The sequence below is a fragment of the Grammomys surdaster genome, unplaced genomic scaffold, assembly GCF_004785775.1.
Source record: "Grammomys surdaster isolate TR1022 unplaced genomic scaffold, NIH_TR_1.0 126391, whole genome shotgun sequence".
In the NCBI taxonomy this organism is placed as follows: Eukaryota; Metazoa; Chordata; class Mammalia; order Rodentia; family Muridae; genus Grammomys; species Grammomys surdaster.
In genome coordinates, this window is record NW_021621185.1 from 8,664,090 (window position 1) to 8,687,739 (window position 23,650).

Consider the following 23,650-nt stretch of genomic DNA (forward strand, 5'->3'; position numbering starts at 1 on the left):
TTCTAAGTTACTAATCATGACAAAGTTTATATGGCTGGTCTGGGCATGATGGTGGCCCTGGGGAGTCAGAGCTAGAGAAAGATGTTTGATGAATTTAGAATACATTTTCTGCTAGTTTCTCACTTCCCGTGGAAATTGCAAATTTCTTCTCTTACCTCACAGAGTTAATTTGGGGCTTTGTGGGCTGACAATCATATCCAAATTTCAATCCTTATGGTTTCTCATTGCCTCAGTTGCTTCTGCAATTGAACAAAATGTATAAGCCACAAAAATCAAGGTTATCCTTAGCTGCATAGAGTTCAAGGCTAGTCTGGGCTGTATGAACCTTTAGTGTACATAGAATCTCTTGTGTAGTACACTGTGTGGAAGCATCATCTCTAAATAAAAGCCAATGGCCAATGAGCTGAAGCAGGATTAGAAGGTGGGAAATCAAGAGGGGGGAGGGAGGGATGGAGGCGGGGAGGGAAATTCTGGGATTGAGTCAGGTGTGAAAGATTAGCCCAGACACAGAGGAAGATAGTCGAATGAAACTGAGGACCAGGTAGCCAGCCTTGTGGCATGATTTAGACTACTTTAAACAGGATAACTGAATAATAAGCTAGTCAGAAAACAGAGCCAAAGCTATTGGCCTAGGCATTTATTCATATATAAGAGATCTCAAAGTCATTACTTCAGGAAACAAAGAAGTTACACTACAGAAACCTACAGAAACTTCAGAAGATATGCTGTTGTACCATATGCCATATATATTGGTAAAGAATGAAATTCAAAGATTTCAAATTCAACTCATCTATGATATTGACAAGAAATTGAAGGAGGTAGTGACAAATGAATCTTCTCAGAGGAAATGAAACATATTTTCTGACTTGAGTTATATAGTGAACACATAGGCAAACCCCAGCACAAACCCTTGAAAGATTAAATATTACCATTTATTTCACAAAACACAAGTATGCTTTTTTGGGGGCTAGTCAGTGGGATAGTCTGCTTTATCTAATAGTTACAAAACAACTGACTAGCCCAAAAAAACCATAGTTGTGTTTTGTGCAGTAGTACTCTTCTGGGTAGATCTTCAAAAATAATTTTGTGTTTTATTAAATATTTGCTTTTATATTACCTGAACAGTATTAACATATTGTAAAGACAGGCTCAATAGAGACTCAAGCAGATTAATTCAAATGCAAAAAAAGAGAACATACCAGTATGCATTAGGGAAAAAAATCAAGCTTACCATTCTCAGTAAGGACATAAATGAATCCCCAATTGGGGAATGATTGTTCAGTTTTCAAAATGTGAGTACTTCTATCTATATCTATCTATCTATCTATCTATCTATCTATCTATCTGTCATCTATCTATCATCTATCTATCTATCTATCTATCTATCTATCTATCTATCTTTCTTCTATATCCTTCTTCTCCTCCTCTTCCTCCTCCTCCTCCTCCTCCTTCTTCTTCTTGTCTCTCTCTCTTCTCTCTCTCTCTCTCTCTCTCTCTCTCTCTCTCTCTCTCTCTCTCTCCATATATTTCTATGTAGGGATAGATAATAGGGATGGCCTTTAACTTACTAAGTGCCCTAAGGCGGCCTTGAATTTATAGTCCTAGTATTAAAGGCTTGTATTTCATACAAATTTTATTTATAACGCTTTTAGTTGTAATTACTCATTGTGATGGCTATTTTTAGCTGTGAACTTGTCTATATCAGTAATTAACTAAAAGCCAAATGGCTGGGCAACCTGTAAAGGATTTTTTTTCTTAGTTAAATCACTTGAAGTGGGAAGATACACTTCTAATCCAGATCTTTGAGATGGGAAGATACACCTTTGATCTGGGCCATACCTTCTGCTGGAAGCCTGTATAAAGGATATGGGAAAAGGTAGTTTGCTCTAGCAAGTCCATTCTGTCACTGACATTAGAGCCTACATGTTGGGGTTCTGTCCTGTACTAAAGATCAGTTGAGACATCCAACATTGTGGATTGAACAACTGCTGGATTCTTTGATCTTTCATTAGTAACAACTACCGTTATTGGACTAGTTGGACCACAGACCATAAGATGTCCTATCTATCTATTTATCTGTCTGTATGTGTATCTATTTATCTGTCTGTCTGTCTGTCTGTCTGTCTGTCTATTCCATAGGTTTTGTTCCTCTAGAGAATCCTAAGTACACCCATAAAGGATATTAGTAATTGCTAGTGTAAAACTTTATTATATAAAAACTCTTGATTGATATTTGAAATATTTTAGTCCTATGTATGTCTTTTTTTTTTACTTTCAGCAAAAGCAATGATAAAGCAACAGAAAATAAAAAATTTAAGCATATTAAAGTAAAATTTTCTGAATAGGTGCTGTAAATCATTAGTATAAACTGAAAGATTACAGATCAATTTTAAAAGTAATAGCCTAAGACACAATACTAATTATTAGATTATGATGGAAACTATAGACTCACTCATTGTCTATGTTATTCTTCAGATTTCTGTTCAATGCCCTTGCTATATATTCCTGCTTTTCCGGTTTTCATTACGCCTGAATCTCATTCCTCTGTCTTCATTTCTTCTTACTCTTTCATTTCTGCTGTCTATGGTACTCAGTGACACTTGCAACACTGCCTAGGGCTTGTCAACATTTGTTCTTTTAGTGAATTAATATTCACAATCAGACTACAGAACCAAGCCCTTCTAATATTTAAGACATATGATTGCTAAGAAATCAGATCAAATATCAAACAATTCACATGACCTTAGCAATGGTAAATATCCTATAAATGCCTTAAACTATAATTGTTTAGCACACAATGATGCACCCATACCTCTTTGAGTACATATTTAATGAAATATATGGTTAATAATGTAATATTGCCCCTAAATTAGGGGCAATCCAATGCCCCATGGCAAATGGATTCTAAAATAGTGATACCTTCTCCTCCATCCAAATAAGAAAACTTCTGCATATTAAAATCAGTCATTTAAGCATTTTTCTTGTCAGCTCTGTTATTATTCCTGTCATCTGAACTGGTGCATGGGACACATGTGAATAAACACATGAAAGAGGCATTTCCAAATTATCAAATCGGATGAATAAAATAGCACAGTGTTCATAGATTTGCAGTTGCATGTCTTGGCATTCTAAGGCTGTCTACCATTTGTGACATCACCACAAAAATAGCATCACATATTTCCAGGAAGGCCATTGCCTTTCAGAGATTGTGTATGTATAGCTAATGACATAGTCCTTCTATACATTGGTCAGGTGTTAGACTATCTCAGTGTACAGCTGCTTTCAAACTAACTGAATTCTGTAAAAAGAAAAACTATGTTCAGAATGTTAATGATTCAAGTCTTGTCACTTATATATAGTCAAAAGAATCAAATATGGGGGTAAGACAGTAATGTTAGTTAAAAATCAAGTAGGAATTTGTAGAAAAGGCTGCACAGTGACATTTTCTTTAACTTTTTTCCCAAACAAATGGATATTTGTGTCTATCCTGTGACGTTATCTATTATCTGTTATCAGAGACTCTTAAATGTCAGTTATGTGCTTACTGTCCTGACCTCTACTTGGTTAAATTTATGACATGTGACTGTGTAATATATATGTGCTTATGAACAAGTTAAAGGAAAATAATGTTACAGTGATTCCACTCTACCCTGGAGTGCTTTACTTTTTCTTTATGTTAACTTTATGTTTCTATCCGTTAACAAGACCAAAACATCAGAGAAATATTGTAGGTAAACAGAGATTTACTTATATTTGGGAAGAACAAGCATCCTGAAATTTGTAAGCAAAGCAAATGCACCCCAAACACAAGACCCTGGTGGATGTTTCCTTCATGGAGCCCATAATCAGGGAACCCAGTGTAGAAGTAATTAAAATCAGCCTCTGGATCAAGCTGACTATCTAAGCTGCAGCGGCTATGCCTAGCTCAGCCGCCATGTTTCTCAGCCGGAGGCCATGTGCGCACAGCAGCTAGAACTAGCCAGCCAGAAACACCAGCCCTGCCACTTACGAGACACCAGAGGGGAGATGGCTCTGCCAATCTTCCATGCTGTCTCTGAAAGACTGGGCATTGCCCAGACCATCCTGCCAGCCACACGGGCCCAGTAATAAAAGGAGACTCTAATGTTTAAAGATTAATTGAAAGCTTTATATGTTTGGTAAAGCTCAATAACAAGATGCCCATACAAAGAGAGTTGTTTCCCAGTTAGTTAACTTAATAAAAGTTATTACCCACTACTGCTCTCCATACCTGTGTGGATCTCCATTGCTCCTACATCTCTGCCTCTCTAACTCTTCCTGTTCCTTTTCCTCTTCCTCTCCTAACTCCTTCCACCTTAGCTCCTCCTACACCCCAGTATGATAACTTCTATTTCTCATGAAGATTTTGACAGTGAGTTTTTTTTTATTGGATGTTTTCTTTACATTTCATATGTTATCCCTTTACCCCATCCCCCAACCACCCAGGAAACCCCTATCTCCTCACCCCTCTTCCTGCTTCTCTGTGGATGTACCCCTACCTACCTCCCCACTCCTACCTCCCCACCCTCAAATTCCCAAAGCCTGGGCTATCCAGACTTCATGAAATCAAGGATTTCTTCTCCCACCTATGCCCAGCAGTGCCCTCCGCTCTTACGTATACAGCTGAAGCTATGGATCCCTCCCTAAGTGCTCCCAGACTGGTGGTTTAGACCCTAGGAGCTCTGGTTTGTCGGTATTGTTGCCCTCCTCATGGGGCCACAAACCCTTTCAGCTCCAACAGTCTTCACTCTAACTCTTCCATTGGGAACCCCATGATCAGTTCAAAGGTTAGCTGTGAGCATCTGCCTCTGAATATGTAAGACTCTTGCATATCTCTGAGGAGACATCCATATCAGGCTCTTATCAGCATGCACTTTCTGACTTCCACATCAGCATCTACCTTTGGTGACTGCTCATGGGATGGATACTCAGGTGGAATGGTCTTCAGACCGCCCCTCCTTCAGTTTCTGTCCCTCACTTTGTCTCCATATTTGCTCCCTTGAGTATTTTGTTGCTCCTTCTAAGAAGGACCGAAGCACCCCGACTTGGTCTTCCTTGTTCATGAGCTTCATGTGGCCTGAGTTGAATCTTGGGTATTTCAAGATTCTCGGCTAATATCCAATAATCAGTGAGTGAATACCATGTGTGTTCTTTTGTGATTGGCTTACCTCACTCAGGATGATATTTTCTAGTTCCATCCATTTACCTAGGAATTTCACGAATTCATTGTTTTTAATAGCTGAGTAATACTCCATTGTGTAAATGTACCATATTTTTGGTATCCATTCGTCAGTTGAAGGACATCTGGGTTCTTTCCAGCTTCTGGCTATTATAAATAAGGCTGCTATGAACATAGTTGAGCATTTGCCCTTGTTATATATTAGAACATCTTCTGGGTATATATGCCTAGGAGTGGTATAGCTGGATCCTCAGGTAATGCTATGTCCAATTTTCAGAGGAGCCGCCAGCCTGATTTCCAAAGTGGCTGTACCATCTTGCAGTCCCACCAACAATGGAGGAGTGTTCCTCTTTCTCCACATCCTCACCAGCATCTACTATCACCTGAGTTTTTAATCTTGGCCATTCTAACTGGTGTGAGATGGAATCTCAAGGTTGTTTTGATTTGCAGTTCCCTGATGACTAAGGATACTGAATATTTCTTTAGGTGCTTCTTGGCCATTCGAGTTTCCTCAGTTGAAAATTCTTTGTTAAGCTCTATACCCCATTTTTAATAGGGTTATTTGGTTGTCTGGAGTCTAATTTCTTGAGTTCTTTGTATATATTGGATATTAGCCCTCTATCAGATGTAGGATTGGTAAAGATCTTTTTCCAATTTGTTGGTTGTCATTTTGTCCTATTGACAGTGTTCTTTGCCTTACAGAAACTTTGCAATTTTATGAAGTCCCATTTGTCAATTCTTGATCTTAGAGCATATGCCATTGGTGTTCTGTTCATGAACTTTTCCCCTGTGCCCAAGTATTCGAGGTTCTTCCCCACCTTCTCTTCTATTAGTTTTAGTATATCTGGTTTTATGTGGAGGTCCTTTATCCATTTAGACTTGAGCTTTTTACAAGGAGACAAGAATGGATCAATTTGCATTCTTCTACATGTTGTCCTCCAGTTGAACCAGCACCAATTGTTGAAAATGCTGTACTTTTTCTACTGGACAGTTTTATCTCCTTTGTCAAAGATCAAGTGACCATAGGTGTGTGGGTTCATTTCTGGGTCTTCAATTCTATTCCATTGATCTTCCTGCCTGTCTCTGTACCAATACCAGGTAGTTTTTATCACTATTGCTCTGTAGTACAGCTTGAGGTCAGGGATGGTGATTCCTCCCGAAGTTCTTTTATTTTTGAGAATAGTTTTTGCTATCCTTGGTTTTTTGCTATTCCAAATGAATTTGAGAATTTCCTTTTCTAACTGTGAAGAATTGAGTTGGAATTTTAATGGGAATTACATTGAATCTATAGATTGCTTTTGGCAAGATGGTCATTTTTATTGTATTAATCCTGCCAATCCATGAGCATGGGAAAACTTTCCATCTTCTGAGATCTTCTTCGATTTCTTTCTTCAGGGACTTGAAGTTCTTGTCATACAGGTCTTTCACTTGCTTGGTTAGATTCACACCAAGGTATTTTATATTATTTGTGACTATTGTGAAGGGTGTCATTTCCCTAATGTCTTTTTCAGTCTGTTTATCTTTCATGTAGAGGAAGGCTACTGATTTGTTTGAGTTGATTTGATAACCAGCCACTTTGCTGAAGTTGTTTATCAGGCTTAGGAGTTCTCTGGGGGAAGTTTTGGGATCACTTAAGTATACTATCATATCATCTGCAAATAGTGGTATTTTGAGTTCTTCCTTTCCTATTTGTATCCCTTTGACTTCTTTTTGTTTTCTAATTGCTCTGGCTAGGACTTCTAGTACTATATTGAATATGTAGGGGGAGAGTGGGCAGCTTTGTCTAGTCCCTGATCTTAGTGGGATTGCTTCAGGTTTCTCTCCATTTAGTTTGATGTTGGCTACTGGTTTGCTGTATGTTGCTTTTACTATGTTTAGGTATGGACCTTGAGTTCCTGATCTTTCCAAGACTTTTATCATGAAGGGGTGTTGAATTTTGTCAAATGCTTTCTCAGCATCTAGTGAGATGATCATGTGGCTTTTTTTTTCTTTGAGTTTGTTTATATAGTGGATTACATTGATGGATTTCTGAATATTGAACCATCCCTGCATTCCTGGGATAAAACCTACTTGATCATGATAGATGATTGTTTTGATGTGTTCTTGGATTCGATTTGCTAGAATTTTATTGGGTATTTTTGCATCGATGTTCATAAGGGAGATTGGTCTGAAGTTCTCTTTCTTTGTTGGGTCTTTGTGAGTTTGGGTATGAGTGTAATTTTAGCTTCATAGAACGAATTGGGTAGTGTTCCTTCTGTTTCTATTTTGTGGAATAGTTTGAAGAGAATTGATACTAGGTCTTCCTTGAAGGTCTGATAAAATTCTGCACTAAAAATATCTGGTCCTGGGCTTTTTTTTTTTTTTTTTTTTTTTTTTTTTTTTGGTGGGGAGACTTAATGACTGCTGCTATTTCTTTAGGGTTTATGGGACTGTTTAGATGGTTTATCTGCTCCTGATTTAACTTTGGTACCTGGTATCTGTCTAGGAAGTTGTCCATTTCATCCAGGTTTTCCAGTTTTGTTGAGTATAGGCCTTTGTAGTAGGAGCTGATGTTTGTTTGAATTTTTTCAATTTCTGTTGTTATGTCTCCTTTTTCAGTTCTGATCTTATTAATTTGGATACGGTGTCTGTGCCTTCTGGTTAATCTGGCTAACGGTTTATCTATCTTGTTGATTTTCTCAAAGAACCTGTTCCTGGTTTTGTTGATATTTTGTATTGTTCTTTCTCTTTCTGTTTGGTTGATTTCAGCCCTGAGTTTGATTATTTCCTACCTTGTACTCCTCTTGGGTGTATTTGCTTCTTTTTGTTCTATAGCTTTTAGTTGTGCTGTCAAGTTGTTAGTGTGTGCTCTCTCCAGTTTCTTTTTGTAGACACTTAGAGGTATAAGTTTTCCTCTTAGCACTGCCTTCATGGAGTCCCAGAAGTTTTGATATGATGTGTCCTCATTCTCATTGAATTCTAAAAAGTCTTTAATTTCTTTCTTTATTTCTTTCTTGACCAAGTCATCATTGAGTAGAGAGTTGTTCAGTTTCCATGTGCACGTGGGTTTTCCATTGGTTTTGTCATTATTAATGACCAGCCTTAGTGCGTGGTGATCTGATAAGATGCAAGGGATTATTTCAATCTTTTTGTATCTGTAGAGGCCTGTTTTGTGACCCATTATATGGTCTATTTTGGAGAAGGTACCATGAGGTGCTGAGAAAAAGGTTTTAGGATGAAATGTTTTTTTTTTTTTTTTTGTTTTAGGATGAAATGTTCTATAGATGTCTGTTAAGTCCATTTGGTTCATAACTTCTGTTAATGTCAAAGTGTCTTGGTTTAGTTTCTCTTTCTATGATCTGTCCATTGCTCAGAGTGGGGTGTTGAAATCCCCCACTATTATTGTGTGAGGTGTAATGTGTGTTTTGAGCTTCAGTAAAGTTTCTTTTATGTATGTAGTTGCCCTTGCATTTGGAGCATAGATGTTCAGAATTGAGAGTTCACCTTGATAGATTTTTCCTTTGATGTGTATGAAGTGTCCTTCCTTTTTTTTTTTTTTGATTACTTTTGGATGAAAGTTGATTTTATTTGATATTAGAATGGCTACTCCAGCTTGTTTCTTGTGACCATTTGCTTGGAAAATTGTTTTCCATCCTTTTATTCTGAGGTAGTGTCTGTCTTTGTCACTGAGGTTCATTTCTTGCATGCAGCAAAATTCTGGGTCCTGTTTGTGTATCCAGTCTGATAGTCTGCGTTGTTTTACTGGGGAATTGGGTCCACTGGTGTTAAGAGATATTAAGGAAAAATGATTGGGGCTTCCGGTTATTTTTGTTATTAGAGGTAGAATTATGTTTGTATAGCTATCTTCTTTTGGGGTTGTTGGAAGATTACTTCCTTGCTTTTTCTAGGTTGTAGTTCCCTCCTTGTGTTGGCATTTTCCATCAATTATTTTTTGAAGTGCTGAGTTTGTGGGAAGATATTGTGCAAATTTGGTTTTGTCATGGGATATCTTGGTTTCACCATCTATAGTGATTGAGAGTTTTGCTGGGTATAGTAGTCTGGGCTGGCATTTGTTTTCTCTTAGGGTCTATATGATGTCAGTCCAGGCTCTTCTGGCTTTTATAGTCTCTGGTGAGAAGTCTAGTGTAATTCTTATAGGTCTGCCTTTATATGTTACTTGACCTTTTCCCCTTACTGTTTTTAGTATTTTTTCTTTGTTTTGTGCATTTGATGTTTTGATTATTATGTGACGGGGTATTTCTTTTCTGGTCTAGTCTATTTGGTGTTCTGTAGGCTTCTTGTATGTTCATGAGCATCTTGTTCTTTAGGTTAGTCTACTTTTCCTCAATAATTTTGTTGAAGATGTTTACTGACCCTTTAAGTTAGGAATCTTCACTCTCATCTTATACCTATTATCCTTAGGTTTGGTCTTCTCATTTTGTCTTGGATTTCCTGGATGTTTTGGGTTAGGAGTTTTTTGCATTTTGCATTTTCTTTGATGGCTGTGTCAATTTTTTCCATGGTATCTTCTGCACATGAGATTCTCTCTTCTATCTCTTGTATTTGGTTGGTGATGCTTGCGTCTATGACTCCTGATCTCTTTCCTAGGTTTTCTATCTCCATGGTTGTCTCCCTTTGAGCTTTCTTTATTGCTTCTATTTCCATTTTCAGATCTTGAATGTTTTTGTATAATTCCTTCATTGTGTTTTCTTGCAGTTCTTTAAGGGATTTCTGTGTTTCCTCTTTAAGGGCTTCTACCTGTTTACTTGTACCCTCCTGTATTTGTTTAAGGGAGTTACTTATGTCCTTCTTAAAGTCCTCTATCATCATCATGAGAAGTGATTTTAATTCTGAATCCTGCTTTTCCGGTGTGATGGGGTGTCCAGGGCTTGCTATATTGGGAGAACTGGTTGCTGATGATGCCAAGTAAGTTTGGTTTCTGTTGCTTGTGTTCTTGCACTTGCCTTTCGCCATCTGGTTAACTCTAGTGTTACTTGCCCTCACTGTGTAAGACTGGAGTCTGTATTTCCAGTTAAATTGCTTGTGTCAGAGCTCCTCAGAGTCCAGATGTCTCTGTGGTCTTAGGATCCTAATCTCCTGGGTGGAAGAACTCCTGGGACTCAGGCCACCTCTGGGATCTAGAAATCCTTCTGCTCTGGGTACAGTGTGGTTCCTCTAGGATGGCTCAGGATATGATGTCTCCACAAGTGCAAGCCAACTAGGTTTTTGCTGCTCTGAGTGCAGTGGCTCCTCTAGGATGGCTCAGGATTCAGTATCTCCACAGGAGAAGACCAGCTATGTGTCTGTTCCAGCCAAAATTATCAGACAGGGGGAGAAGGGAAGTAGAATTCTGGAGTGGCAGGGTTTGGGTTGCTGGTGGGTCCTGAGTGTCCCTGGCTCCCAGATGTAAGTCTGGGGCGTAGAGAGTGAGATGGGGTTCTTACCCACTGCTCTGAGTGCAGTCGCTCCTCTAGGATGACTCAGGATTCAATATCTCCACAGGTGCAGAGTAGTTATGTGTCTGCCCCAGCCAAAAGGACCAGGCAGGGGTCAAAAGTGAATTTTTTTGACATCACACAATCATGGTGACTTCTAGTTATTATGAGCAATTTGACTGTGATGTGTTCAGTGCCATACAACTTGTTAGAAACTCCAATAAAACCAAAGCACTAAGCTTTAAGTTTTAGGTCAGTGTCTTACCATTTCTTCTTCTGTATAATATTCACTTGACTCTACTTGATATTTCCTACATTTCACGTGGAGAAATGTACACTGGTTTTGGTGTTCTCAAGTAAAATCAAATCCACACTCAAGTGTTCTTTGGTATTATGGATAGCAGTCGTGCCTGAATTTACAGACGAAACAACTTTTCATAGTATTCATGTATTCCTGTTTTTATTTGTAGAAGGCAAAGGAGAATTTTTCTATTATTTGCCTCTATTGTTTCTTCAAGTTTTAATGTCTGCTGGATACATGAATCATCCCAGTGCACACTATTATGCTGAAAATGCTGGAAGAAAGGCCTTTACAAATGTAAAATATTGTTATAAACCTGTTAGTGCATACTTACTGCTCAGAGCACTGGGTAAAGGAATCTGCCACCACTAAAATGAGAATTTATTCTTCTTTATTCTCCCATTTTTCTCGTATTTATGTGTTACATTCCCAAATGTACTGTGATGGAATAAAGACTCTTTGGTATAAGATAGAAACTGCACTTAAATCCCAAATATGTGATCCTGAACAAGCTGACTGACCCTTTCTTTGAGTCTCTGCTTTTCCCACTGTAACAAATATATTCTAATGTAAAATAGTAAGGCCTGGTTTAGAATCACTGACCCAGAGTACAAAATGTAAACAATATAATGTCAAGAAGATGAAAGTGTTTAGATTCTAATATTGTTTCATGTGATGAAATGCTAGAAGGAATTGCTTATGAAAGAAGATAAATTTAGTTTATTCTGGTGCATTCCTTTGAAACTTCTACTACTCTAGTGGGTTTGTTTCCTTGAGCTTCCTGTAGGAAAGATAACCTTAATGGGGGTACATGGTGAAGCTGTTGGATTACCCCATGTGCCAGGAAGCAGGGCAGAAAAGATGGGTCCTCTTTGTGTGTATTGCCCCAAAGAAAAAAGATACTTTTGCTCAGCTCTACCTCCTAGGTGTTGGGAATTACTCTGATATTCAATTAAGTTATACCCAGGTCCACCACATCTCCTAGTAGCAACCAGAATGGGGAGGTGTCACACTACACTCATTTCTATCACAACAGGTACACTTAGAAATCTCTTTACAAAAAAATATCTTAAGGTCATTTAAGAATCTTGGGTCTATGTTCCTTATAGCTTAAATTATAAATGAGTTTTCAATGTTATTACATGAAAGTGCAATGGGATAAAATCTTGATATAGGGAATGCTTAACTGTGGTTATATAAAATAAAGGACTGATAACTGATATTGAGATGGAAAGAGGGAAGGAGGGAGGGAGGGAAGGAGGGAGGGAGGGAGGGAGGGAGGGAGGGAGAGAGAGAGAGAGAGAGAGAGAGAGAGAGAGAGAGAGAGTCAATAGAAAGTAAACTGTGAGGAAAAAGTATCTCAGAAAATTAGCAATGTGCCTCATACTTCTTAGTTGGAAACTGATATAAAAGAAGAAATATAAAAGTGGTGAAATAGAGACTAGGTATAACTGGGTATTAGAGTATAACTCAGTGATAGGGTATATACTTAGGGTGTATGAGGCCCTGGGTTTAAGCTCTTTTTCTGTGACAAATTGGCTGGACATGTATATATTTACTGTATATGCATCCTTCATTTATATATTTAAGAACTATTACTATCCCTGGCACCAAAGTGTAATTGAGTGTGGATTTGATTTTGCTGAAAACACCAAAGATAGCATAGAGACTAAGACACATATAGCATTTGTCTCTTCTGGCTCCTTTTTCCTGAGAGTAAAGTGCAAATGGACCAAATGTGCATGTGTGTGTGTATGTGTGGTACATGTATGGTGTGTGTGTGTGTTTGTGTGTGTATGTCTGTGTGTGGTGTGTATGTGTCTGTGTGTGGTGTGTATGTGTCTGTGTGTGTATGTGTGTGTGGTGTGTATGTGTCTGTATGTATATGTGGTGTGTGGTGCGTATGTGTGTGTGTGGTGTGTATGTGATGTGTATGGTGTGTGTGTATGTGTTTGTGTATGTATGTGTCTGTATGTGGTGTGTGTATGTGTGCATGTGTGTGATGTGTGTGTATGTGTGTGTGTGTATGAGTATTGCTAGGCAATACTGATTTGTAAACATTCATTTGTTTTTGTGCTCAAATTGTTACACATTGGCAATTTCACAATTATATTTTAAGGTTATAATCAGATACCAACCAGAGCATTGGAGGTGCACAGTTGGGAAATGTGGGTTTATCTGTATTTTGGTTAAGCATCATTTTCCCAGGAAAAGGTTGATTTTCCCATCCCAGACACAGTGTGTCCTCCTTGTAATATCTTTAGATGCATTTAATTGTATATGCATTAAATGTTATTCTTGTTGGGATGTAGTTTTTACATTTTTTTCACAGCAATGTTTTTCTGTCCTCATATTTCCATATCTAGGTGAATGTAATTAGTTTACTAATTTCATTCTTACATTTTTATCATTTAAAATTTTCTTTAAATTGAAACTATTGTAAGGCATCAGATTTTAAATTTACCTCCATGCCAAAATTGGTAACTAATTGTTTAATGACATTTGAGTAGATCAGCTTTTCTCAAGGATTCAGAATGCTGTCTATATCACTTAAGTAAAATGTTTATGCATTGATTAATTTAAAAATACATATATTACAATAAATATGTGTGTACACACATATGGACATAACAAAAATTGGGACTAAAGAAAATGGTAAGTTTTTAATGAGAGTGGAAGGGAGGCAGCTTGTTTCAGTTTGATGGGTGCTTCAGTGAAAACAAAGGGAAACTGTTAAGTGTCAGGAATAAACAATGAGAATGCTTTAAAGGGAGAGGCAAAAAGACAGCAATTTTTCCCATTTCACAAATCTGCTGAGGGCTAATTGTCCAGGCCCTTGAGGTGGGTTTTCTGGGTTTAGTGATGCTCAGCTCTCTAGCACTCAGTTGCTTCTGTGTCGTGGGTATTTTCGTATATGCTGCAGACAACGAGAGCGTGTCTTCTTGGACTCCAGCCTTAAGACAGTGCTCATCAGGTGCTCATGTTCTGATCCCAAAGACTACATCTAATTTGATTTAACTTTTAGAATTAAAGTTAAATTTATTTTTTGTACATGGATATTTTACCTGCACCATATCTCTGTACCATTTGCATGACCAGTGACTGTGAAAATCAGAAGAAGGTGCTGGATCCCTTGAAACTGGAGTTTCAGGGAGTTGTGAGCTGCCATGTGGGTGCTGGAATTGAACCAGACATTCTGGAAGTGCAGTCAGTGCTCTTAACTACTGAGCATTGTAAAAAGCATCTCTCTAACCCCTAGAGAAGTTCTTGATGCACAGTGGCTGCTGTTGGATAAACGTATGCTGGGCTCTATGGAAGTGGAATCCTTTTATTTCTAGAGTCATTAACACCCAAATCCTTTTTCCAAGAGGAGAAAAAAATCCAAGAAAGGAGCATGTGCTGCTGCAGAGCAGTGACTTTGTCCCTATTCAGTCTCCTGTAGTATTACCATGCATGCTAAGGCCTTCGCCTGCTTGCTTGCTTTCTGCTAACCTACTTGCTGTAATTCACCATTTCATCTTCTTCCTCTCAGATCTAACCTGTGTTCATTATATCAGTCATCTGCAGTCTTGTCAGTGCTCTGTTTGGCTTTGCCAATGGCAAGCCTAGTAGGGGAGAGCTGGTAGGGGGCAGGCACAGAGGTCAGAGCATTTATTTCCCTGGTTTCCCTATTCAGGCTTCCATCAGCCAATAAGAGTCCACTGTAGAAAGTTTCTAGTCCTGACTCTAAATGCACTAATACCCTTTTCTCTTCTGTCTTCCAATATCTTCACTTCTTCCTTTTTCCCATATTACGGTGTTAGTCGACTGATGGGTAGCACCAGCCCTGGTTTGCTGACAAATTTTCATGAATCCTATGCAACCCATCCACTTATTTTCAAACAAACTTTGCAAATAAAACCTCTTCATGTAACATTTTAAGGGTGTCATTGCTTTGCTTGGTATCAGTGCTTTCTGCCTTCTCTGTGGAGCCAGTGTAGTTTAGGATAGTCAGCACAGGTAGATATCACTGGAAGAGATTTAATGCTAGATTTATCTAATTGTCTGAAAGGGAATCTTGAAAACTAAAGTAATAACTTGGTAGAAGTGTCTGGGTAAACAAGTGAGGTAAAATTTTGATATCTTTAAAAATAAATTGTACTTACTTAATTTGTGTGTGTGTGTGCGTGTGTGTGTGTGTGTGTGTACATGCCTATTTGCCTGGAGATCTGAGGAGGGCATCAAGTATCCTTCTCTATCATGTTCCACTTATTCCTTTGAGACAGGGTCTCTCACTGGACCTGAGGCTAGGCCAGCAACACTCAGTAGTCCTCCCATGTCTCCCTCATTATTGGAGATACAGGTGACTGTACCTTTTTCGTGTGCTGGGAACTAAATGCAGGTCTTCATGCTTACACAGAAAATATTACTGAGCTGTTTCTCTAGTCCTGTATCTTACTTATTGGTTAATTTATGACAGAAACATTGGTCATTCCTGCCTTAAGACTCTATGGTCACCCCCTATCTTTTTGCAATTTTCCAAGAAATTCTACTTGCTATTATCTGAAGGAGATAACATCCATTCCAAATAAATAGTTATATCCTTACACATTAGCTGAAACATCAGTGCTTTGGTTTTCTTCTGACACAGGGGGAACATTCATCAAATGGTTGGTAATGTTTTTTAACTCTATTATAGATAATAATATTCTAGACATTTGTGCTTAGTTTTTTTATTGATAAACTTTTATGAGAACAAAGTAAGCAGAAAATCCCTGTGAGTGAAGCACTGAGGAATCAGGAATATATATAAAACACATAGGCTAAGGCACTAAAATCAAGATTGATGGGTTATAAAAAATTGAGCCTCATTAAAATAAAGTTGCTTTTCTTCACTTTGCAAAGGAGTTGGAAGAAACCCTTTGCTTTCACCGTGAGCTTACCAAAATGGTTCTTCTGGGAATACTACTGACAGCATAACAGAGATTGGGTCAAAACTTGTACATATTATTGGTTATTAGAGTTTTGAGGTATGCTCAATATTTATGAATTAACTTCTTCCATATTCTGATACTTCTTTTTCAGTATTTATAGCTTTATAATGATGCCAGAGTTGTTGAACTTAGCCTTGGCACAAGCATGTTCAGACAGAGTAACCTGCTCATTTGACTTTGGTTTTGGTGTAAGAAAAACATACATTATATAAATATTTATAGTAAGTCCTTATTTGTGTGGAACCATGAAAAGCATAAAGCTCATTTGATGTATGAGCTATTGAGATAATGGCAATGGGTGTTTGATGTTACTCTAGCCTTCCTAATATTGAAATGACTTTTCTATGCATTGAGAGGTTATATTCCTCTGAAGCAACAGAACTCTCATTACTCCCTGCTGAGTAAACTTTAGTGGGCAGGTGTTATGTGCTGGGGATGAAGGAAGTCTTGTGCTTTTAAGATACTATTTAATTCATGAGTTTGCTGTTACTCTTGTCTCATTGTATTTTTGCTGGCACTCCTCTTCATTAATAATGAAAACCTTCCTCCTTAACACTCTGCCTTTATACACAGAAGCACTTTCAGAGCCTCACAAGCTGTTTCAAAGCATGCGCTTTGAAAAATAGCCTTTAACCATCAGAAAAGGAAGGTTTAAATAAACTCTGTATTTGGAAGAATGTTTAATTTCCATTCAATGTAGATAGCCAAATAATATATGTCAAATAATAAGTTGTTTTATCTTTAGTATTGTTCACAGGCTGCTTATTCCCCTACTAAATAGAAGGATGTTGGCATTCTTGGGGAATTATGTCCTCTATTTCCTGTTGTTTATTACTTTAACCAAGCCCTACAACTATCTGCTGATAATCAAGAAAATTTAGGAAATTTTCATATGTTTTATAATGTAGTAAATATTAGCAAGAACAATCTGTAGATTTTGCTTGTCAATAAAAGCAAGAAAAAAATCTGATTCTCAGGAAAAAGTATAAGAACATAAGGTTTTAAAATGTTCATTACTATGTGCTGTTTCATTTTCTGAGACAGAAAAGCTTCCATTTTTTCCTTACATGTAAGAAAGTATTATGTTAAGAAACAAGGCTTGGGAAACTTAATGAATAATATAAAAACACATTTAAAAGCAAATATTTTTAAAACAGGTGTAGAAAACAAAAATTGTAAATAAAAAACCCACCAAAAACTCATTTCAAAATGTAATGTTATTTTGCAATACACATATTATTATGGTTATTATTATTATTATTATTATAGAATGGGATGTGAAATTAGATTGACTACTCAATGCTGATTAGGTTTTTTCATCTTTATTTAATACACTAACACATCATTTTTAAATGTAAGGCTTTGGAGAACCAGTTGAATGTGCAATATTTATTTCAGGAAGCTATGGAAGGCAGTGATGGCCTAGATGCTCAGTACCTGCTCTTACTCCTGTGACTTCTTAGGAAGGGACACGTTTCTTTAACTTGTGTGAAGTGATCCTTACATAGGTGAGAACTCAAGCAATTCTAAATGACCACATGAATGATACCAATCCAATCTAGTTTCTATTTTATACATGCTAGAAGTAAATAAATAAAATGTCAAGATTTTTGTTAAAAATGTATTTTAAATATTTAAAAATTTTATTAAAGGTTGTATGTTAAGACTAAAGCTTCATGCAAAAATGCCAGATGCATCTTCCTTTTGGACAAAGACAAAACTTGCCCCCCTCCCCCAAGATTCTTAAATTAACTTGGCTGGAGAAATGGTTTTAAACTGTTATAAATATTTAATCAAGAAATGTCCTTAGTTTTTCAAAGTCTACATTTTTGTCCAGACTTTAGTGCTTTCATTTTAACAGAGTAGTCTTCAAGGAGAAGCCAAGTACATCTTTGTGAAGCCAAAAATATGATTTCCTCCTCTCCCTCCTCCTCCTTCCCCCATCCTCCTTCTCTGCCTCCTCCTCCTGCTCAGTAATGTGTTCCTGGCATTAAGAAAACCATTTTATTTTCAGGAACTTTACAAGCAGTCCTGCAAGACTGCTGCTCATCACTGTCCTTCCCACAGGTTCACTTAAGCAACTTGTCATATAACCTGGCTATTTTTATAAAGATAGAAGTTTTTCTCAAGAACAAAACTTACTTGCCTTTGAGCACTTACTTTTTAGATTGTGATCTTAATTTACTTATGAGATTGAGTTAATGATGCAACAAAGAAAGCTTCTTTTTTTGACTGTGTATATTCAGTCAAATGCAACTCAAAGACTCCAGAGCTTAGCAGATATCAAGAAGGTGAAACCATGCTTTCTTTAATATACAAATTGTCATAACTTAAACTTATATCATCCTGATTACTGGAAATTAGAATCCCTTACTTTTGAGTGTTTTCCTGTGTGCTGCATCCCATATGCTCAGGAGCAGACGGTCTCCTCCTTACACTGCTGTCTCTGCTGCTGACCATCCTCAAGAGACCAGTAAACATACGGCCTCAGCTCTTTCTCTCCAAGTATGGCAACTGCCACTATTGCTTTTCTGATCTCAAATATGTGTGACATTTCTTCTTTATCAGAAAAAAACCGAGAGAGACTCTTTCCTACTTCCCCACAGCACAACAGAACCCAGGTGAAAATGCACAACTCCTAAACATTCAGGCACTGGGAAAAGTGCAATAAAGAGATGGATTATAGTTGTAAAGCAGCTGCCTTGGGAGCAGTGGACATGGGATAACACCTATGCTATTCAACTTCAGGCTGACTGACATCTCTGTAGGAATGCTCCAGCACACCTGACTCAGAGCTCTGAGTAAGCTCCTTTGTGAAAAGTGAAGACGTGTGCTTACTCCGATCCACTATGGTGGGTCCTCTTCCCTACTTTGTATTAGAGCTAATCTAGGGTGACTGACAATGACAAGATACAACCTGTTTAAGGAAAACTCTGTGCCTATCTTTTGAGCCAACAAAAATCTCTACTGTCACCATAGCCCAACAAGGTTTCCATGCCATTAAGTCAGCAGTGTCTGGTGAGTACTCAGTCATCTCGGTGAGCATGGCTGACTGAGCCAGTCTATCTTCTATTAAGTAGTAGGAAAGGAAAATGGGACTTATGATAGGTTCTTCCAATCTTTCTGCCTCTGCTTTCCATGAGGAGTATTTATTGAGATAGGTAACTGCAAACGTATAGTGACTGACACAGTTTGGATTTCTCTGTGAAAGAAACCACTTCTTCAAAATGCAATCTGCAGAAGCTCCTCTAAAAAAGTTTTCAATTGACATTAGTTAGCCTTAACCACTGTGTACTCCAGAAGAATTTGCCACCAGAATTATGTCAGTAGCTTAGAGTTTGCTTGCTTTGTTTATTTTCTTCCTTCCTTCCTCCCTCCCTCCCTTCCTTCCTTCCTTCCTTCCTTCCTTCCTTCCTTCCTTCCTTCCTTCCTTCCTTCCTTCCTTTTGTCTTTTCTCTATGCAATGGGTTAATACTATTACTTTTTAGTAAAACTGGAATTATGTCCAATAATGTGGAACTACTCATAACTTCAAGTAATTTATTTATTTCTACTTTATGTGAATGAGAACTTGCTTGCATGTGTGTATATGCACTGTGTGCATTCCTAGTACCTGCAGAAATGAGAAGAGGGTGTCAGATGCCCTGAAACTGGAGTTACAGACAGTGGTGTGCTGGCCTACTGTAAGAGCTGTGTCATTTCTATGGCCTTCATTATTTTTTTAAATACAGGGATAGAAATCAGGTGTCTACATGGAACTAATTTCCCAGCTCATTTATAGCTTTTAAGGTAGCATTCTAAGACTTGTAGGCGTTGCAAGTGACAGACCAGTATAAAAAGGAGGTCATCAGATTAAAACAACAGTAACATCTAAAGTTTGTGAATCTAGAGTACCCTGTAAGAAACTAAAATTCAAAGGCCACCTTAAAACAACATCTTTTTATTTGGTGGGTCTCTGGTGGGTGAGGCTGAGGTTGAGAGTCTGGTCTCTGACCTCTGAGGGTCAGGACAGAGGGTTCATTTAGGGGTTCAGTTGGACATGAATGGGACACTTCTCACTGTAAATTCCAATATCTTAGAGAGTGACCTCAAACCTTTAGGAACATTTCAAGCTTGTGTATGAGTAATATCTAGAAACATCAACTAGTCCAAGGAAGGTGGATGGTCAAGTCAGAGTAAGGGGTGAAGCCTCTTCTGCTCCAGCACACTAGCGCTGAACTGGTATAGAGCATGAACTAGAAAACTGTGTCAGTACCTCTCTCCAGGAATCTTACTGCAGCAGAATAGATTGTTTTATCTTGCAACAATTTTCATTTTGGAAAACTAGAGTTTGTCTATCACCTTTGTCTGACCCTTTCCCATATTCTCATTGTTTATAGTTTCTCATTTTTCTACTTAAAACAACAAGCCATTATAAAAAAAATTGAAAACTTTAGGAAGCTCAATTTATTCATCTTGGTTAATTTTATAGCATTTAAAAAATTTGTATGTCTTGCTCTCTTTCCTACTTTTCTACAGCTATCCTTTTCCTCAAACTTTAAACACTTTTAAGGTTGATTTGCCACACCCCAAAAGAAATAGGCCAAATCAGTTATGGTCTAAAGCCTTTAAAACTATATGACTCAAAGCCATTTCCAGAGAAAATTTGTCCTGAAACTGATGGCATTAGGTAAAGAGTGAGAGTTCTGGGAACACTCAGCCCTAAAGAAGATACTTCTATCAAATCCCTCACCTCAGGGCTCAGTGGTTCTGTAGAAGAGGAGGCAGAAAGAGTGTAAGAGTCAGAGAGGGTAGAAGACACCAAGAAAATAACGTCTTAGAAACACAAAGGACCAACACACATGAACTCAAGAGAGTGGGACAGCATACACACAACCTGCATATGGTTGTACCAGATGGTGTTCAAGAGCTGAAGGGACAAGTGGACACATGCTCTCATCCCTAACTAAGAAGTTATCTCCAGGTGATAACCACTTGCAAATAAAAGTTTAGTTTTAACCAATGGAGTCTCACTCAAGAATCAAACTAGCCTTAAGGATAAGTTGCATGCTTGCAGTAGAAGGCCACAGAAAACTAACTCTATGGCATCTTTGAAGGTTGCTGCTCTTAGAATCTAAGGGCCTTTCCTTTGTTGTTTGTGGTTTTTAAATGTTTTTTATTTTTATTTTATTACATTTATTTTCATTCATATATACTTTCTTTTTACTCTACAGGTATATTATAGCTTACAGTTCAGTGTGCTTATGGGATTCATGAGTGTGAGAATGAGTAGGCCTCTGGCTTTCGTGACTTTTCTTGGGTTCTTTTTTTCTCAGCTTGCTTGTTTTATCCTAGTCTGCTGTGTTAGTTTTTGTTTTATCTTATTATATTATATATTATTATTACCCTTTAGAAATTTGTTTGTTTTTTAATGAGAGACAGAGAAGGGGTGGATGCAGATAGGAGGCAAGGTGGGAGGAACTGGAAGGAATGGAGGAAGGGGAATGTGAAATCAGGGTATATTCTAGGAGAAATATATCTGTTTTCAGTAACATAAAACAGTACATCTACAAATAGAGAAAAGAGGAAAACTGATAAGATATTGTCAGTGTTACATAGTGTTAGAAGCAGAGGTATATATATTTAAATCATGTTTCCATACAGAAGCACATGGCTTTAAGTCCTTTAGCAATAAGGCTTACTTAGTGGAGTCTTAGGTCAAAGGCTTTTGGGAGCAGAGTTAAATGTTCCCTTTGGGAGGAAGTGTGGACAAAGGAGCTAGGCTATAGTGTTTCAGGGCTCTGGAGACCCTCCTCAGCATCTCTGCTATTGTTACTAGCCCAGACCCCACGTGAAAACTGCAAAACTGCTCTAAATTTATAGTGTTTCTAACAAAACCAAAAATATAAAAAATAAAAAACAAACAAACAAACCATAAAACCCCATGGGACACAAACCACAACAATCAGTTTCTTTTGTGAGTTAATTACTTCAGGTGCTTATCACAATAACGGAAAGATAACTATGTTTTCTGATCTGGAAAATAGACGTGCATTGTGAAAAATAAGCATAATATAGAATACAGTAAATATGTTTCGTGCATGTGTAAGAGTGTGAGATGCAATTCCTACATATTACATAAGTCATTTCTATTCTCACACCTCTTACTTTGTATTATGGTTAGGGAACTACTTATAGGTTGTAAATAACAGGAACTTGGGGGATTTCTGTTATTTGATTTCTTTTCCGCACCTTGTTGTTTGTAGACATGGGTCAGCTTCTTAGATTGCTGAAGTATCTTTAATGCACCATCTACCACAGTTTTTCTCCATTTCCAGTAATTTCCATTCATTTAGAGTGTCAGAGTGTGAATATGAAGTCAATAAACACATAGTTTGGATTTCAAAAGTCTTCAGTTTTAGAAGTATGCTTCATGTTTATCTTATATCTTTATTTTCACTTTTAATTTTTGATGCAATCTGTTGAGAATAAATCAGGTAATATAACACAAGAATATTTGATAAGATGTTCACTTATTATGCAAGATGATCTTCATGGACATAGGTGGTTGTTACTTCTCTGTAACACCACAGGCTGTAGATGTTTGTTTTCTAAAAGGTACTACTGATAAGCAGGAAGGGAACACACATAATCCACAGGGGACTGATGCCAAGGAGAACAGCAATAGATGACTCACAGCTCTCAAGGGCCAGACAGACAAGTACTGTCACCCAGGAGGAGAATCAGGCAAGGGACCAAGACTCCTCGTACCATCTAAGCACACTTGATGTCAATCAGGGCTATTGTTGGTTTCTGTGATGACAGACACTAGCTAGTCACTGAGCTACTTAGTCACTTCCTTCTGATTCCAACACACCTCTTTGTGGTTGCTGAGCTTCAGACTTGCGAGCATGACAATGCTACACTCTCACTCACCTTAAACAGCTGTTTCTCTGACTGGATGAGTATAATGTTTGCAGATTTATTTGACTTTTTGGAGGATTATTGTATCAGTAACACCAAAGCATTTGTAAAAGATCTCAAAAATAAACTCAACCTTAAGGCATGTGAAGAAGGTTCTCGTACTTATTCTCTTAGCTATGCAACAATACATCTAGTCAACATGACCATACATGTCCTGTATAAGGAGGCCCTAGAGTAGAGGCACTCCTAAGCTCCTCAAGTCATGTGAGAGGAGAAGGGGGAAGCAAGATAGAAACTAAGAAAAAAAAAGATAGAAGCTAAGGACACAGAGATGGAGACTTATTTTTTAATAGAGTCAGGACTTGGTTATATAGTCCAGGCTTGCCTAATGTAGTCCCAGCTGGCCTACAACTTTCTACGATGTAAAAACTGATCTACAACTAGTGATCCTCCTATCTCAGCTTCCCAACGGCCAAGATCATAGATGTGTGGCACTATTCTCAACTGAAATAGATCATTTGTTTCTTTATTTTGTGTTACCATGGATGGCTTATTTTTCAATATGTAGACCAGGGAGACATTTGAAACTCAATGGTAATTCTTGCGAGTTCTGCAATTATGGCTGTGTATGTGACACTATAATCAGCTGAATTAGACAATGAAGATGACTTAAATTTGTTAGTTGGCTCAAAGTATCATTTGTACTCATAAAAAAGCAACAGTTATTTTGGAAGACACAGAATCATTAAAGATTATTTGTGAACAGGAAATCTGCTATGAGAAGAGCTGCCCACAAGATGAACTAAAGGCAGAAAACAAATCTGTTATTGGCTTTGAATTCCACCTGTACCCACTGAGACAT